This window comes from Crinia signifera, chromosome 6, assembly GCF_055691185.1.
Source record: "Crinia signifera chromosome 6, ASM5569118v1, whole genome shotgun sequence".
NCBI classification, from domain to species: Eukaryota; Metazoa; Chordata; class Amphibia; order Anura; family Myobatrachidae; genus Crinia; species Crinia signifera.
Genome location: NC_139222.1, coordinates 270,189,428 through 270,203,068, shown reverse-complemented (window position 1 = coordinate 270,203,068; position 13,641 = coordinate 270,189,428). Strand labels below are relative to the sequence as shown.

Below are 13,641 nucleotides of genomic sequence, written 5' to 3'. Positions count from 1 at the left end.
ACTCCCTGGCATAACAGCAATCTCCCTCTCTCCCTCATTAGTCTAGTAATCTCCCTCATGTCACCTAACCCACATTACACTGTTACATCATAGTTACCTCCCCTCCTGCATTCCGCAGGAGACTCCCTGGCATAACAGCAATCTCCCTCTCTCCCTCATTAGTCTAGCAATCTCCCTCATGTCACCTAACCCACATTACACTGTTACATTTTTTTGGGGAAAAGGAATGAGAGATAGATACATTTACATTAAATCATCAGCACCATTTCCCAGCTCTTACTAACTGCTTTGGGCTCATCTACATTTGTATATAAGTAATTTTAAAAGATTCTTCTCAGATGCAGCAGTACACACCCACGCTTCTAGGTGCAACGTGCACAATCTCTTTTCACAATCTCTCCATATATGGAAATAGACACGCCCTTTGGGCGGAGCATGACACCCCCCCTCAAAATTCTATTACCAACTATAATCTCCCTTAAACTAGTTTTCAAAAGTAGGCAAGTATGCCCTATACTGTATGTGTGTATAAGGCGCCCATAATTTATTGCGTCATACCTATACATTAACTTAAGCTAACTTCACTTAAAATAACTCACACTGACACAAAATAAACCACACGGAGCACAAATAAAGACAAATAAAGACACGGGCAACCAAGTGCTAAGGTTAACAATCACTTATGGTTTGGTGACCATGTTTAATTAAATTGAACTAAATTTTGTAGCCGAAATGTAAATGCTCTGCCAGGTTAACCCCTTCAGTGGCAATCCCGAGAATTTTCCGGGCTGTGCCTCAGTGCCCAATCTGGCAAGCCCGGAAAATTCTCGGGATTGCCACTGTTTGGAGCCGGGCAGCGCCGCCTCCTCCCTCCTCCTCCCCCCTCCTCCCCCCTCCCCTCCGGGTTCCTTATTGAAGTCCCAGGCGCCGGCTTATGACAAGCCGGCTGCCGGGGACAGCGACGCGGCGCGGGGGGTGCAGGTCCGGGCAGCCGCTGATTGACAGTGCAGCCGCGCTGCCCGGACCCAGGGAGGTAGTGGTGGTTTTTTGTTTAAGGGAGCGCTCCCCATAAAAAACTCACCCAGTGGGTAGGGCACCCCCCCAAAAAAAACACCACTGAAGGGGTTAAAGGGTGGTGAGTCCCGCACGATGCAGGTTATGCTTCTCCTGGAATTTTGGGCTTTGTTGACTGGGCTGGCGTTGGTAGCACCCCAACATGGAAATGGTGACAGCATGCATACACCCCAACTTGGGAATGGTGAGTGCAGGTGTGCACCCCAACCTAGGAATGGGGCGTGCAGGTATGCACCCCAACCTGGAAATGATGAGTGCTGTAGATTTGTGTATGGATTTTTAATGTTATCATGACCGTTAGAAAAACATATGTACTGTAAGGAATAATGGCATTCAGAATGTGTGATATTAGAATACAGCTTACAGTAATACTGTATCAGTCATCTTGGTAATGAATGTTTGTATGCACCAGGTATCCAGACCATAAGTCGTGGGTCAGGACCAAATACATGGTTTAGAAATATACTAATTATGAATCTGATTGTTAATATTCCGTCACTTTTTATTATTACCTTATAGATAACACCAAAGTAATCATAATGATACAATAATGGGAGACTGTGCATAGAGCACAGATATACAGTATAACCATCACATGAGCCAATAGGTCAGGGACCGGATAGAGGTCAGGGACCGGATAGAGGTCAGGGACCGGATAGAGGTCAGGGAAGGGGGAAAGAGACCAAGCAGGGAGGCGATAAATCCTTTCTTTCCTGGACAGCAGCTGTTATTACAACCGGATTATACTGGGTCTTGTAGTGATGACAACATGAGAGAGGGTGTGGATTTTTAGATAGACAGGGGGAGTACTATTGTACGTTTGATGTTGCTATGAGCAACCAAATACGATATAATTATCTTCTATGCGCATTTGCTTGCTGGTGTGTCTTGCGGCACAGGCCCCTGGCAGGATCTGAGTGGCATTACCCTGAACTCTTGCCAGCGTACCACACTGGTCCCGGGCCGGGCCCACGACACATGGGCACCGCCATGACACCTGCAATCATATGACTCTGTTGTCCAATGATTTCCCTGTAACTTTGCTTCTCTGACCTGGGCAATGACCCATGTGACCAAAGGTGTGCATAGCTACTTCCAGGACTTAATTGCTGCTGCGGCTTGCAGCCAATCACAGGCCAGTAAGGGGGATATAGCTGAGGCCTCGGCTCTGGCCCATTTTCCCTGCCTTGAACAACTTTCAGCTCAAAGTCGCCCAGTGTGTATGGCCCTTAAATTTTTCATGTCAACCTTTTGACCCTGTCGACATACTGAATGTTGACCTTTTGGGGTCAACCTATTGACTCTATCTAGACCAGGGTTGGCCAAACCTGTCCTCAAGATCTACCAACTGTGCATGTTTTCCTGGCAACCTGTGGATCTATAGTAGGAATGAATGCAGCAGGTTTTAAAATGTGACAGTTAGTAATGACTACACCTGTGCACCAGCTAGGGAGTCTGGGAAATGTGACAGTTAGTAATGACTACAGCTGTGCACCAGCTAGGGAGTCTGGGAAATGTGACAGTTAGTAATGACTACAGCTGTGCACCAGCCAGGTAACCTGGAAAACATGGACCATTGGTAGATCTCGAGGACCGGTTTGGCCACCCCTGATCTAGACACTGCCTATCTAATAATCGACGCCCCACAAAGCTACGGTATCTGATTTATACGGCTGCTTTTCGGAACAACGTACTAGAACTATGGCCCTTATTCTGATCTGTGCGGCCAGATCAGAATATGCGGCCAGGACTGTGCAGGCGAATCCCCGCCTTCCATACGGCTCGCCACCTCCGTCCGTACGCGGATATGTGGCGATCCGCATGAAATTGGACGGGGATACGCCTCCTCCATCTTGGGAGCAGCCCCTGCATTCGATGGTCGCCGAACATCGAATGCAGGGCCGCACGCTCCACCAGCGCCCGCCACCCTAGACCACACGGACACTTGTCCGTGTGAAATCATGTATGGGGGCGGGCAGCTGACATCCGGCGATGTCAGATGCCCGCCCCCTACACACGCGTCACGGCTTCATTACCATGCATACGCCCTGCGTTTGCATGGGAACGCCCATGAAACGCGGGGCGTATGCATAGGGTAATGAGGCTAAGTAGCCCCTCACGCCCCCTTTTCCGCCCCCTGTGCGGTGTCTAAAGAATAGGTACGGCGAAACCGCCTGCACATGCGCAGAGTGACCTCTGCACATGCGCAGTCGGAAACCATCGGCGGTCCGACCGCATGCGGAAAACTCCGCACCGATCAGAATAAGGGCCTATGTTATATTCACATTATGACTGTCTATGTAGACCAGGCATTCCCAACCACGGTCCTCAAGGCACACCAACAGTGCAGGTTTTAGTGATATCCAGGCTTGAGCACAGGTGACTTAATTAGTATCTGAGGGATTCTGATTAAACCATCTGTGCTGAAGCCTGGATATCACTAAAACCTGCACTGTTGGTGTGCCTTAAGGACTGTTGTTGGGAAAGACTGATGTAGACACTGTAGATCAGTGGTGTCAAACTCATGACCCTCCAGCTGTTGTGGAACTACATGTCCCAGCATGCTCTGCCACAAATTCTATAGTATGGATTGCTAAAACTGTGGCAGGGCATGCTGGGAGGTGTAGTTCCACAACAGCTGGAGGGCCATGAGTTTGACACCACTGCTGTAGATCTATAAACCGGAACCACGTGGAAGAGACCCACCAGTGTCTCCTCTGATATAGCATAGCCTTTGTACAGCAACTGTACCTGCTGCAATCCCTCATCACAGCCTCTGCCTCCACCTGTGACATGGCCTGTGCCTCCCATTCAGACCCTCTGCCATGCATAGGGCCTGTGCATGTGCTGTGACTGCTTTCCATCCCTCCACAGTTTCTGCATACCATCTGTACAAGATTATAAATAACACGGAAATGTGGTGACTGATATACCCAGTCTATGGATGTATCCCATGGAAACCACCTGTAATCTGCAAAGGGACGGCTGCTGTAACACAGACTGTAATATATACATACCGTAGTGACTGACTTTTATTCCTGCAATAGCTTTAGTTTAGAGTGACCAACTCCCATTGTACATATACCACTATAAGGCTTTTCCTGGTGTGCGGCAGGGAACTACAAGGACAGAGATGCCCACTTGGATGAACAAATACTGCTTGGTGCTTGTCGCAAGCATCACTCACACCATCCAATAATACCAGCTCCATGTTAGGTGTAGATTCTCCATTAGATTGTTGCCTCCAATGTTATCGATTACGCAGCCATGCACACTTTAGGGGGTTATCAATTCATTAATTATCCAAAAAATTCACAACCGAATTTAATCACAGGCATTTTCTCTTGTTTTTGAGTACGTTGTCGCCCATACATTGGAACTTTTTAGTTGTCGGATAAAATTGAAACGTTCTAATTCGTCACATGGGCTTCTATGGAGCCATGCAGAGCCTATCAGGTGCAGAGCTCCCCCAAAGCTTGCTTCTGATTGGCTGAGGGAAGAGCCGGTGACTCACGTCACTGGGGATTCTCTCATTCTCGGGGAAGGACTGCAGGTGTCAACACACATGCAGCTCCCTCAGTCCGCTGGAGCCGGGTATTCGGTTAATTTTTTTTTTAATACTGGATGCTACTTGGACCGAAGAGGAGGAGATCTTCGCCGGATGGGATGGTGAGTATGATTTATATTCACAGGTGTTGATGTGGATTCTACTGTAGAAGAGGACAGGCCTACTATAGACCCTATAGGTCAGTATGTATGAATGTATGTTGTATGTATTAAAGTTTTCTTTTTAAAGGGGTGTGTTTGTGTATGTTCTCAGGGTATTAGTTCTGTAGTAGGACTTCAAGTCTCAGAGGGCACTCTAACCCCTTGAGTTTTGGGTTTTGCTGGGGCAGGATAAACCTACCAGGGCAGGTTTGTCCTGCCCCAGCAAAACCCACCACAGGTCGTCAGAGGCTGCTCCCCCTCCCCTCCGCTCCCCCTCCCCTCCCCTTTCAGCTTCGCTCCGGTGTTAGTACGCCGGAGCTCCGCTACCGCTGCTGCGCCAGCCGCCTGTCAGTGTGATCACACAGGCGGCAGGCTCGGGGATGTTTCGAGGCTGCTCGGGAGGACTCGGGTGCCTGAACTCTACCGAGTCCCCCCGAGCCGCCCCGAACATCCCCGAGCTTGCCGCCTGTCAATCACTACAACTAATGTCGGCGGGGGGCAGGGGAGCTCCGGAGCTCCGGCGTACAATCACCGGAGCTGAGAGGTGAGGGGGGTCGAGGGGACATGATCAGAGTGGCCACTGGGGGGGTGCCCGTAAAGGTGATTCGCCAGTGGTGCACACCTGGACACCACTGGTGCACACCTTCATTTTAGTGGTATGCCTGGAGATTTTCCGGGACAGCCCGCTGCGGCAGCGCAGCTGAGCCCGAGAATTCTCCGGGCATACCACTTAAGTGGTTAATGCCCCAAATGCTGCGAAATCTTGTTCTCCAAGTCCCAGCATGTGGGGGAGGCTTGCTGGGCCCTGTAATTCTATTACAGAACCCAATATCTATTTTTAACATCAACAAACCACCACCCACAGCCCAGGTGTGGCGGGGACAGCCCCGGGCATCAGTCCAGGCTGGGGTGCCCCAAGAGGAGGTACCCCTTTATTGCAGGGTCCCCACTCCCCCAGGGACTCGGTTGGCTAATCAGCTATGATGCTCATGCTTTGGCTGAGGAACCTTATGTAAAAAGTGTCCCCCCGGCTGTCATATGACACCACTGGTTGTTTGAGCCCGATGCTGGTTTCCCAAATATAGAGGACCTATTACTCTTTTTGTCCCCTGTATTTTGGGAACCAGGACTGGGCCACGACATTTTTTGTAATTATTTTTTTATTTTTCATATAGAACTCTTTGGCCATATAAGGCTGAGTTTTATCAATGGTGTATTCATTCGTACACCTAAATACGACTAATTGTCAATTTGCCAGGCACCGGGTCCCGGCTGTTAATTACAATGAATGGGTGTATTTCGTATCCATTGGATCTTAATACATTTACCCCTGTCTATCTAATAATGCACACAATACAAAGCTGGGGAATCTGATTATACAGCTGCTGTTCAGAGTGACAGGATTTTCAGAATGCCATTGATACTATAACTATGTTATATTCACATTATGTACAGCGTGTTTTCCCTAGTTAAATTTATGCCAGGATGTCAAAATTGATGTGAAAAAGCATCGCTACAGCTCCTCATTTCGGATATTATTCTCTCCACCTTGGGGAAAGCCTCAGCAATAAGCTACCCCAGGCAGAGGTCACATACAATATTAATGAGACCTATTGGAAATCAGTCTTAAGTGCAGCATTGTGCGTTTTCCTGTGGGTACCATTTATATGGAGACTTCCGTACCGTAGGGCTTATACATGTATCACAGAATTGTAATGCATAAAATTAGCAGTTTATATCACACCCTTATAACAATTCTGCCACTGATGTAACCCTTATTATATATATATAGAAGGAGGGAGGGATGTATTGTCAAAGAATGGGAAAGGCTGCAATTACTATTACTGTCTTGCTGTGTACAGTGGGATTCACAGCGGAAGAACAGAGATCTATATTTATATCTGGATTTATATTCTGAACCTGTCTATTGTTAAGTCTTTTCAACTTGTGTTAGAGCATTGTGCAGGAAGCTGAAGAATATTTATAGTGACAGTGTCATCCTGCATAATGTCCTAAGCCAGCAACTTCTCCTGCATAATGTACAAAGAGAGTGTTTATCCTGGTATATGTCCTAAGGCAGTGTCCTCTCCTGCTCAATATCCTAAGGCAGTGTCTTCTCCTGCCCAATGTCCCAAGGCAGTGACTTCTCCTGGTATATGTCCTAAGGGAGTGTCTTCTTCTGCTCAATGTCCTAAGGCAGTGACTTCTCCTGGTATATGTCCTAAGGCAGTGTCTTCTCCTGGTATATGTCCTAAGGGAGTGTCTTCTCCTACACAGTGTCCTAAGGCAGGAACTTCATCTGGTGTAGGTCCTAAGGTAGTGTCCTCTCCTGCACAATGTCCTAAGGCAGTGACTTCTCCTGGCCAATGTCCTAAGGCAATGACTTCTCCTGCCCAATGTCCTAAGGTAGGGACTTTTCCTGCATAATTAACCAAGAGAGTGTTTCTCCTGCCCAATGTCCTGAAGGAGTGTCTTCTCCTGACCAATGTCCTAAAGGAAGTGTCTTATCCTGCCCAATATGCTAAAGCAGTGACTTCTAATGCACAATGCCCTATGGATTGGCTTCTCCTGGGCAATGTCCTAAGCTAGCAACTTCTCCTGCATAATGTACCAAGAGAGTGTCTTCTCCTGCCCAATGTCCTTAATGGAATGAATCTCCTGGCCAATGTCCTAAGGCAGTGACTTCTCCTGGCCAATGTCCTAAGGCAGTGACTTCTCCTGGCCAATGTCCTAAGGCAATGACTTATCCTGCACAATGTCCTAAGGCAGTGACTTCTACTGGTATGTATGTCCTAAGGGAGTGTCTTCTACTGCCCAATGTCCTAAGGTAGGGACTTTTCCTGCATAATTAACCAAGAAAGTGTCTTCTTCTGGCCAATGTCCAGAGGGAGTGTCTTCTTCTGGCCAATGTCCTAAAGGAGTGTCTTCGCCTGACCAATGTCCTAAGGGAGTATCTTCTCCTGACCAATATGCTAAAGCAGTGACTTCTAATGCACAATGTCCTATGGATTGACTTCTCCTGGGCAATGTCCTAAGCCAGCAACTTCTCCTGCATAATGTACCAAGAGAATGTCTTCTCCTGCCCAATGTCCATAAAGGAATGAATCTCCTGGCCAATGTCCTAGGGCAGTGACTTCCCCTGCCCAATGTCCTAAGACAGTGACTAAGGTAGGACATCTCCGGCACATCGTGCCACGTAGTGTCTTCTTCTGCATATAATGCCAATAGAGGGTATCTCCTGGTATATGTCCCAATGACATTTCCTGTCCTGACCTGAGTATCTCCTCCTGCATAGTGTCCCACATAGTATCTTCTCCTGCACAGTGTCGCAAGGGAGTGTCTTCTGCACAATATCCCAAGTAGTGTCTTCTCCTGCACAATGTCTCAAGGGTGTGACTTCTCCGGAACAATCTGTTCCGATTCAGACCTGATCGCTGCTGTACGAATTCACACAGCGGGCACTTATTGATACACTGCATATGAGTATGGGCCGCAGGTGACGCACCGGCTAGCTAAGGAACCGGGCTACTTTTTTCCTTCGCTGGTCATTCGGATGGTGATTGACATGAAGCCATAAACATCCAATCGTACAGTGAGCACATTCATTGTCAAGGTGGGATTTCACTCTAAAGTGGTGGCATGTATGTGATCGCTTGCCGCTTCTAGTTCACTCAGCAGCAATTCGGTCTGAATCGGGCCCATGCACAGGCAGGGCCAGCATTTTCCCGGACACTCTCAAAGTATTTTTCCAGATTCCACCCCAGACACGGGGCAGCGATCAGAAAAAGTAGCAGGCTTTCATCGCCTGGACAGTCTATCGATAACTGGCCACTGTGCGAATATCCAAAGTACTGTCTGTTCCTGTACAATGGGCCTATCTCTTGTAGCAAGCCAAAATTAGGATCAGCAAGCACCAAATGTTCTCTGTCATCAATCAGGCTCATTTCTTTTTATTATTATTTACCATGTCTGCGGGGCTGTCTCCCTGTTGTTCATCCATCCATTTGGGTCTGCAACATGCCTGAGCACATGTGTATACAAACAAGCCAGCTGTATGGGTGTGGCCATGTTGGATTTCCCCGTGTGACTTTTCAGTTCAATCACTGTGTTACAGCTGTGCTCACATGATCCTGGTAGCCTATGGACTTCCACTGCTGCCTATTTAAACCCCTTCAGGAGGACAGCCTATTGCCAGAGCAATGTCTTAAGCCGTGTACACACGGCTGCGATAGGGGCTGAAATCGCTGGGAATATGGTCGCTGGCGACCATATTGTCAGTAATGGGAGTGTGCCCCGGCGATAAATCGCCGGGTGCGCAGTCCCATTTTCAGCCCCGTTCTAATCGCTGGTCGCAGGAGCTTGCTCCTGCGACCAGCTGATTACCTCTGCAGCACCGCCCGGCAGAGGTTCCCTTTCATCAGTGACCATCTCTGGTCGCTGATGAAAAGGAGAAACTGAGCAATATATTGCTCAGCAATATATGGCTGAGCAATATATCTCCCCCGTGTGTACGCACCTTTACTGAGATAGTTCCTGGTCCTATGTTCCAGTATTTCCTGATCCATAGTAAATCCAGCATTTCCTGCATTTCCTCATTACCTGCGTTCCAGCATTTCTTGCATTGCCTACGTTCCAGCATTACCTGTTTTACCTGCATTTCAGCATTTACTGCAGGGATGGGGAACCTTCGGCCCTTCAGCTGTTGTTGAACTACACATCCCAGCATGCCCTGCTACAGTTTTGTTATTTGTCCATGCTAAAACTGTTGCAGGGCATGCTGAGATGTGTAGTTCAACAGCTGGAGGGCCGAAGGTTCCCCATCACTGATTTACAGCATTACCCTCCATTCCATGGCCTAGCACATGGGTCTTCAAACTGTGGCCCTCCAGATGTTGTTAACCTACATGTCCCAGCATGCATTGCCACATTTTTTCGTATAAGAGCATGCCAAAACTGTCAGGGCATGCTGGGACATGTAGTTCCGCAACATCTGGAGGGCCACAGTTTGAAGAGCCATGGCCTAGCATGTCAGTAGGCTCCATCAGCAGATTAAATGCTCCGTGATAATGACAATGATTTTTATTTTTCACAAGTCAAACAACAGCGCATTTATTACATTGTTTTTCCATCTCCAATTTTAACATGAACAGCAGCAGCTTCTGCTATCCTGCTGCTTTTCAGTATGTACCAATGCAGTGCAGTTCACTTAAGTGATGGCAGATGTTTTTGGGCCAGACACATATGCTCGGACCCGTGGAACCCGTTTGTCTGTCATACTCAGGAGAGCAGCTGGGGAGATAACACTGTAACACTCTAGAACCCATTGACAATGAATCGCCATCCCCACAGTACTTATTGCTCTGCCTCTCTCTGCAGCTAGATGGATTCCTTCTATGGCTGCTCAGAGCAGCTGCACCACTTTACGCCTGATTACTTCTATTAACAGCCATGTGGCGGGTCTGCGCTGTTTTAATAATGAGCTTCCATTATTGCATAGTGTCCCATTGCAATACAGTGATAATCCTGAAATGTCATAGAACAAGGAAATGGCAATTCTCACAGTCACCACTAGGTGTGAGCCTCTGACCAGTGGTCAAAAATGGGTGTGGTATAAATCAATGACAGTTAATACTCTGACGTCGGAATCCCGACTGCACAGCGGGGTGAGCGCTCGCCACCTATTTTATTCTCCCTCTATGGGGGTCGTGGACCCCCACGAGGGAGCAGTCGGGACTCCGACGTCGAAGTATTGACTGTCGGAATCCCGACTGTCGGGGAGCCGTCCGGCATCTGTCAAAAATGTCTAACCGGTGTAGTCACTTCTCCGGTATGCCAAATCAAGATCAGTTCAGTCCTTCAGCTTCTATTTGGGATAGCCATATAAAGGGTATATGGTCGTTAAGTTGACACATATTAGGATGACATGTATTGGGTCGACCATTGAAGGTCAACACAAGTCGCTCATCATCGATGATTCCCCAGTGTGTGCCGTCTGTGCGTAGCCCAGGACTTACTTGGCGGCTTTGATAGAATCAGGCTGATTGGGGCCAGAACTTTTTCCACACGACTCTCCCTAAAAAGCCAGTTACCACCCCCAAACTCCAGCTTCTTGTCAATCACCTTGCCTATGGCCAGCGATAAAAAAATAAAAAAGGATTTTAATGCAGGATGGACTCACGCATGCGGACTACGTTCTGTACACACACCCAATCTATCGATACCCGCCCAGCCTGGCAGCCGTGCCATCCGGTCTGAATTGGGCCCACTGACTGTATCCCCTACTTGGGGGCCAATTCAGAAATGATCGCTCAGGTCCGAATTCCTCCTCGTCCCCGATGGTCAAGGTTTGCAAACAGTGGGAAATTATTTGATGGTGCGCGCCCGTAAATCCATTCTCCTCCCATGTGTATGCGTGTGAGGGGATTTGCTTAGCTGGGGGGGGGGCATTCAGGAGCATTCCGCAGGGTTGTGTTTATCTGTTCTCTAGGATACGAATATACGCAACAATTCCAGGATCCCAGTATGTGGACACAGCAGTAATTCTGTGCTACCAGGAATTACCTATCACAGTATCAAATATCTCTTCTCATTCCAAACGAATAAATAAACATGAGAGGGCGCGGGCGCGGATATTTCAGTGTCTTCCTTCTGCTGATATTACACATATTGTGCTATTTTAGGACAGTTGTACGAGGTTCCAGTTAATGCTAGAACTGTCTCGGGTGCTTTAGCTGCTTGTCAGCTGGAAGACAAGTCATTAATCAATGGAGCAGAAGGGGATTCTTTCTTCGGAGCGGAGAATAACCATGGGGGGGCCCAGGGAGAGATCGTTAGTTATGTCATTTTTGCTCTAATTACTGGAATGAAGTTAGACGTACAGTAGGCAGAAGCTGTTCCGGAGAAGGACCTTTTTTATCAGATGTAAAAACACTCCAATTAGATAAGCATATTGTTTTTGGCAATGTAAAGGGAACAAAATGTGAACGGAATAAGAAATTCGGAAATTGTGTCACAAAAGATCACAAGAAGTTTTATCTATTTTGGCTCCGCGCTGTACCGCAGTGTGTGTATAGTATTGTGGGGGCGATTCAGATTCACTGGGATCGGGCCGAATTACCTCCCCCATGGCGATCGTTGGGGTTCGCGCATTAGATTTACCATTTTGCAGCTGCCTAGGGTGCCAGGATCTGGGGAGGGGGATGCAGGGGGAGGGGGGGGGGGGGGGGTGCCGGGATCTGGGGAGGGGGATGGGGGGTGCAAGGATCTGGGGAGGGGGATGCAGGGGGAGGGGGGGGTGCTGGGATCTGGGGAGGGGGATGCAGGGGGAGGGGGGGTGCAAGGATCTGGGGAGGGGGAGGCAGGGGGGGGGGGGGGCTGGGATCTGGGGAGGGGGATGCAGGGGGAGGGGGGTGCCGGGATCTGGGGAGGGTGATGCAGAGGGGGGGGGGTTCGCCGGGATCTGGGGAGGGTGATGCAGGGGGAGGGGGGGTGCCGGGATCTGGGGAGGGGGATGCAGGGGAGGGGGGGTGCCGGGATCTGGGGAGGGGGATGCAGGGGGAGGGGGGGTGCCGGGATCTGGGGAGGGTGATGCAGGGGGAGGGGGGGTGCCGGGATCTGGGGAGGGTGATGCAGGGGAGGGGGGGTGCCGGGATCTGGGGAGGGGGATGCAGGGGAGGGGGGGTGCCGGGATCTGGGGAGGGGGATGCAGGGGGAGGGGGGGGTGCCGGGATCTGGGGAGGGGATGCAGGGGGAGGGGGGGTGGCGGGATCTGGGGAGGGGAATGCAGGGGGAGGGGGGGTGCCGGGATCTGGGGAGGGGTATGCAGGGGGAGGGGGGGGGTGCCGGGGTCTGGGGAGGGTGATGCAGAGGGAGGGAGGGGGGGGTTCCTGGGGGGGGGGCATCAATGACTCAGCCTATCACAGAATTAAGGATGTCTACCTTGTGGTAGTTGTGTATATCTAGGACGTCACCTCCACAGGCCATAGGTCAACACGAGAAAAAGGTAATCAGACTTTAGGTTGACATTGACAAAAAGTCGACACAAGGAACAGTTCGGCATGAATTTTTTGGTGTCTTTGTGGAAATCTGCCAACATGGACACTGTACAGTATAAGTGTACCGCCTCCATCGCATGGCCCGCGGCTTTGGCATCTCTATGACTGGCACACTATCATAATCTAACTCTATGCCCACTGGGATCGTGAAGTAAGAACGGTTTTAAAAAATCCTGGAAAATTCATGTTGATGAATCATTTTGTCAATGTCGACCTACTGTAAAGTCTGTGAATCCTTTTTATGAGCTGACCTATTGACTGTCTACCAATCGACCAGTTCCCATGTGGGGTTGGAGGAGTATTGGCTTGACGTTCGGCCTAGGGTACCGAGAAGCCTTACACCAGCCCTGATTGTGCAGTGTGTAGCATTGTATTGCTGTATACACAAGGGCACAAGTATACAGTGCCACTATTAAAGCTACTGTATGTTTGTGTTTTAACTTCATTTAACACTCAATTCTACAAAAAAATCTTATTGGGGCTGTCACACATTGTTACAGGTAATGATGCTGAGTATAATGTGGCTGCCCCGATCACCCACTGTTTTTACCTGTCACCCTCTGCCTCTCCCTGCCTCTCACTGTCACCCTCTGCCCAGCGGCGTAACTATAGCACCGCAGCCCCCGCCACCGCGGGGGGGCGCTGTGCATGTGGGGGCACCGGGGGCTGTGGTGCTATAGTTACACCCCCCCCCCAATCCCCAGCAGACTTACCTATCTCGCTGGTCCCGGCGGCTCCGTTCTTCTGGTGGTCCGCCCCCATATAGCACACAGTTCTCTGAAACTGTCTGCTGTATGGGGGCGGC

At 49.5% G+C, this 13,641-nt stretch overlaps 1 protein-coding gene across 2 annotated transcripts in view; it reads left to right on the top strand.

Moving 5' to 3' along the window:
- GOLGA7B (golgin A7 family member B) overlaps positions 1–13,641 on the top strand; it is a 48,884-nt gene that overhangs the window by 18,258 nt on the left and 16,985 nt on the right. The gene's annotated exons all lie outside the window — the stretch shown is intronic.